The sequence below is a fragment of the Lepisosteus oculatus genome, chromosome 14, assembly GCF_040954835.1.
Source record: "Lepisosteus oculatus isolate fLepOcu1 chromosome 14, fLepOcu1.hap2, whole genome shotgun sequence".
Classification (NCBI taxonomy): Eukaryota; Metazoa; Chordata; class Actinopteri; order Semionotiformes; family Lepisosteidae; genus Lepisosteus; species Lepisosteus oculatus.
In genome coordinates, this window is record NC_090709.1 from 58974239 (window position 1) to 58980238 (window position 6000).

Here is a 6000-nt window from a genome sequence, read left to right on the forward strand (position 1 = left end):
TCGACATCAGGAAGCACATTGAAGTGAAAGCAGGGAGCGCTGCGACATGCACTGTGCAGATCCCACCACACTAAGAGGTGAGTGGGTCTGTTCGATGCACAAAGAACGCTTTGATAAGCGTCAAAGGCAAGTCATTCCGAGCTGGTCATTTGAAAGCAGGATGCGCTGCGACATGCACTGTGCAGATCCCGCCACACAAAGAGGTGAGTGGGTCTGCTCGATCACAGCGCTAGGCGAATCCCCAATCCCCTTTTGTGCGTGGCGACAAAAGAATCCTGTTCCCGCCCGGTTTTGAACCGGGAACCTTTCACGTGTGAGGCGAATGTGAAAACCACTACACTACGGAAAGGTGGTAAGATGTGTCCAGCAGCCAAGCGTGATTCAGCTGCTTTCAGTGCCTTTATTGGAGTGCGCTGATGGACCGTGCTCTCTCTCCAGAGACCAGCACGCCTGTCATGGACAGAGCAGGAAAGGTGGCGCCACATTCTGCAGCCCTCTCCATGCAATCAATGAAATCGGGCTACTGAATTGGAAAAAAACGCCTCTCCAGAAAGTGCAAATATCATCTTGGAGACTATAAATCCTATTGCCGAAGGTCAGCCCTGTCTACCAGAGTAACCCTCCCACCTCCTGCAGCGGTGATCAGCTCGTCTCACGCGCAAGAAGTTTCGGCTGGAAACAAGCGCCCCCTCTTCTCGCACGTTTTGCACGTTCGAGTAGTTTTAATGCGGCTCCTTCGTACACGGTGCTGATCTTTTGGAAAGCAGGAGGCAAAACTGACATGTCGCCATACTGGGAATCGAACTCGGACCGCCTGGGTGAAAACCAGGAATCCTAACCGCTAGACCGGAGCACACAACCGGGCATCGTGCAAGCAAACTACATAAATATGAGAAAACACGCAAGAGAGTTGTCACTCAGTGTCAAAGGGTCGATGTATACTGGGGCTCAGTTGAAATGCAACGTCAGGACTTTCCCGAATTATGTCACACGAAGAGAGCACAGCCTTTTCCGCCCTGCCACGTGTGTATCAGTAACTCGCCGTGATCGCAGAGGGGTCAGTACTTTGCGTTGTGGCCGTCCTGATGTACCCCGGTCTCCCGCGTGACAGGTGGGGATACTCGCCACTATACTAACGAGGAAGACATCGCTCTCTGCTTAGTGTACAAAACACTTACTTGCAGCATTGTGGGTGCTGTGGTTTAAATGCTATTGGTTTGTGAACAGAATACCCCTATCCCAGTGCATTGTGCCACATTAAATTTAACACAAGAGAAAAAGAAATTCAGAACGCAAAGCTGTGTCAGTGTTCTGTGTAAAAAATCAGTTTGAACATCACGGGAGCTGTTTTTAATAAGCTGCTGAGTAAAGATTATTGAAGCATTTATAGGTTCTTTTCAGAACAAAGGACGAGTGGAGACACGATTAACAAACAAGCATTAGCTTTATTCGTTAACAACCACACAAAACCAAACACAGGATCTACACGCACATGAGGAGACTGACGGAACACGTACACTTCGTTAGGGTGGTAATTACCTAACAACACACTATACTTTTACAAGACTACACAGGGCACTCGAACTATTAGGACATTATTTACACAGGTAGGGTCAGCCGCTGGTCATCGTGCTGACCCTCAGACTCTCCCCGGCTACCACTCCCAGCATGCCCAGCGGTACTACGAGCGCCTGGGGGTTCTTCCTCCTTACCACCAGGCGAGGGCATTACACTGCCCCCACCTGAAGCGTCTGGCATCTCGCCGACGTCGAAAACCCCCCTCAGGCTGTACTCGTACTCGGCCAACTGCTGCGGAACCCTGCGTGAGCGGCCACTGCGCCGCGGTGACGGCTGGCGACCCACGGATGCCCCACTATCAGCCGGCTCCGGCCCCGGCTGCTCCTCTAGAGCCTCCCCACACGACTCCTCCTCCCGGGCCCGGTAGGGGGCCAGGCGGTCTCGGTGCAGGACCACCACTCTCCCCCGTGTTCGCAACCGGACACGGTAGCAGACCTTGCCCACCACCCCGAGTACCTCAGCGGGCCCCTCCCACGATGGCACCAGCTTAGGGCTGAGGCCTTTGCGGCGGCGCGGGTTGTACACCCAAACCGAGTCCCTGGGCTGGAAGGCAGGCCCCCTGCAGCGCAGGTCGTAGTGCCGCTTCTGCCGGACCCCCGCCTGTGTCAGGTAGGTCCGTGCAAAGCTGTGTACCCGCTGCATCCGAGGAGCCCAGGAGAAACTGGAGGCCCCCGAAACTCCCCGAGAGAGGGAAGAAAGGAGCCTCCCCAAAGCGGTGGCTGAGAGTATCCTCGAGGACGACGAGGATTATTTTGAAGCCGCCCTGGAGCCCGGACTGATGGTAGGGCTGGACCTGTCCAGCATGTTTTCTTTTCAGTCCCCAGCTAAACCTGGAGGGAGCCCAGTATATTCCCCCCAGGACCCGAACGAGAGGAGTTACATCTAGGCTAAACAGTGCCCAGATGTAGACTCCCAAGTTTCTACTGTAAGTACAGAGAGGAGGTTTACCTTTCACTAGTTTAACCATGACTGTGAAACTAACCTTCTTAACAACTAACGTGAGAGGGCTGAGAGACCCAGTGAAAAGACGGGGAGTCTTTCATGATCTGGCCTCAAAGTCTTTCTCAGTTTGTTTCTTACAGGAGGTCCACCTGAAGGGTGAAAGCGACAAGCTGACATTCACCAGGGAATGGACGAAGGGAGAATCATGCTGGAGCGTAGGAGGGGTCCACTCTTCCGGAGTGGGAATCCTCCTCGGGAACCCAGAGATGACGCTGGTTTCCTCCTTCTCGGTGGTGCAGGGCCGGATCCTGGTCGCAGACATCGACTGGAGGGGGCAGAAGTTGAGAGCAATTAACGTCTATGCTCCGACGGAACCCTCTATCCGGAAGGAAGTGTTTGCTGACCTGGCCAGCTGCTGCACCACCAACAGACAGGTGGTGCTTGGCGGGGACTTCAACGTCGACTGGGAGAAGGGGAGCGACGCTAGCTCGGCAGAGCTGGAGTCGCTACTCAAGCAGTTCTCCCTGGTAGACGGTTTCAGACGGTGCCGCCCTAACGACGCCGGAACGACATGGAAAAACTCCCGGGGAGTGTGCAGCCGCCTGGACTACATCTTTCTGCACACGACCTGCTCCCTGGAGTCGGCTACGGTGTCCCCGGAGTGGTATTCCAGCCACGAGCGCTTGACGGTGGTGGCTAACACCAACCTGCCGGCATTCGGTCGTGGGTACTGGAAGCTGAACCGGGAGATACTGAAGGAAGACGACTTCAAGGCACTGTTCCGTAAAGACTACGCGAGCTGGGTCGATCTGAGAGACGGCTACAGCTCCATGGTGGAATGGTGGGAGTCGGTGAAAGACAGGACCCGAACCCTGGCGCAGACGTACTGTAGATGGAAGGCGGCCTGGGAGAGGAAGGAAGCTGCACGACTCCAGAGACAACTAGAGGAGGAGTACAGCTCGGCTAACGGGGGAGGAGCCTTCAATTCAGCCCGGGCACGGGACCTGAAGGAGAGGCTCCGCAAACTCAATCAGGTCCGAGGAGCTCAGAAAAAGAGGGTGATCCACAGCCTGAGACGGGGAGATGGAGAGGAAGTGCTGGACGAGAGCGACAAGGTAGAAGCGGCCACCGCTTTCTACACAGAGCTCTTTTCAGAAAAGCAGACGGAGGTGGAGGCAGGCGATGCTTTTCTGTAAGAGCTGAAGGCACGAGTACCGGAGGAGGTGAGGGAGGACTTGGAGGGTCCGATCGCGGCCGAGGAGCTGAAGGCGGCGCTCTTGTCCATGGAGAATGGCAAGGTGCCAGGGCCGGACGGACTCCCCAAGGAATTCTACACCTGCTTCTGGGACACCCTGGCGGCAGATCTGGTGGAAGTGGATCTTCCGCCGGGGGAAACTCGGAGACACCATGAGGGAGGGCATCATCTCCTCTTCAAGAGCCCTTAGCAGAGACGGTGAGACGGGACCCTGTCATCGACGGCCTGGAGATACCGGGAGGCGCGGGGGAAACCCTGAAGATCTCCCAGTACGCCGACGACACAACGCTGTTCCTGAGGTCGGACAGGGGGTTGAGGAGGGCCCTGCAGGTCATGGAGCAATACTCCAGAGCCTCGGGGTCGAAACTCAACCGCCGAAAGAGAAAACTGAAGTTCTTCGGGCCCTGGAAGCACAGGACGACAGCGCCGGAGGGTCTCAAGCTCTGCACGGAGCCCCTCAAAATACTGGGGGTTTCCTTCCAGAGCCAGGACAACGAGACCAACAACTGGACCAAGAGGATCGCCAAGGTGAATGCGAAGCTGGGTCTGTGGAAAACACGGTCGCTGTCCTACACAGGGAAAGTGATGGTGTTGAAAGCAGACATCCTGCCGGCTTTGGTTTACCTGGCGGTGGTGTACCCGCTGCCGGCCAGACGAGCGCTGCAAGGGATTATCTTCGGCCTCGTCTGGGGCGGCAAGTACGAGTACATCACTCGAAAACCGGATGTGTCAGCCGGTCGAGGAAGGGGTTCGAGATGTCCCACATTTCCCCCTGAAACTCGACTGCATCTTCTACTGCAACCTCTGTCGGGCGCTGCAGGAGCCCATTGGCCACAAGTACCAGTACTTTGTCAGGCTGTGGCTCTCCGTCCCGATGAGGCACTTGGTCCAGTGGTCAAACACTGGGCCCAAGGCAGAGAGGTGACCGAAGTTCTACACCCACGCTGTCAAGTGGAGCAGGAGGTACGAGGCCACAAGACAGCCAGAGCTCTGCACCAACCACAGAGCCCTGTACAAAGAGGTGAGGGGGCATTTGGTCGCTGACGAAAGGCTGCAGGTTCCCAGACAAGTCTGGGAAAGGACACAGCCCAAAGAACTTGACAACCAACTGAAGGACCTCAACTGGATGGCTGTGCACAAGAGACTGGCTACCAGAGAGGTCCTCTACAGACACTCGCTAACCAGGAATCCGCATTGCCCCCGGGACACGTGTTTTGTCGAGGAGACTCAGGAGCACGTGTTCTGGAGCTGCCTCTTCGCCAAGGTGGTGTGGGGCAGAATGGACAACATTATGCAACTCCTGGGAACGGATGCAGTGCTCAGTTACCAGTACATTCTGCTGGGGGCTGGCACCCACCAGACTGGACAAGGGGACACAGGACCTGTGGGGGCTGCTGCTGTCCCTCACAAAACAAGGACTGTGGAAGGCGAGGAACACTCTCATCCGGCACAACATAAAGTGGGGGGCGAGGGAGCTGGAAGAGAGGATCCTGGCGGACCTCAGGAGGAGGACGAAGCACCACGTCGCCAAATGGGGTTTCCCCACGGCGAGGGAGCGCTGGAAAGGACTTTGGGATATACAGGGATTAAAGGACGATAGCGAGTGGTAGGTTTGGAGGGACTCTCTTAATTGCGCAAATCCGCCCCCACTTGCAAAGATTGATAACGGACAATCAATCTCCGTTCCGCCGTTGTTTTTTATTACATGGAGTGTTAATATGTGTGAGATGTTCCTTTTGAGATGTTTTTTTTTGTGGAATAAAGTATATTTTGTAGAACAAAAAAATCTTATGACAAGGTTTACAAGTTATCTGTTGAACTACATTCTAATAGGTGTGGTCACAGTCCAGGTCATTTGTTTACGTTTTTGTTTCTGGAGCAACTGTTAGATGAAATGTGCTAATATGTAACCTAACTCCAGTGTGAATAACTAGAAGAGGGGAGCAGCTCCATTCCAGACCAAGTGAGCTTTGAGATTGGCTGGGCCAGATCTCTCATTTGCATATCTGATTTGGAAATATAACACTACACCCCCTTCTTGCATGGATTTAACTTGCACCCAAGAGTCCCATACTGTGTATTGCTACTTATTTTTTTTATGATAAGTGGTGATTAGCAGTTGACAGGTTTTATTTGTTGAATTATAAATGGTTTTGTATTATCACCCTGAATGGCCTGTACTCAAGGTTTGGTAGGGTATGTGTTTTCATTTCATTTACCAAATT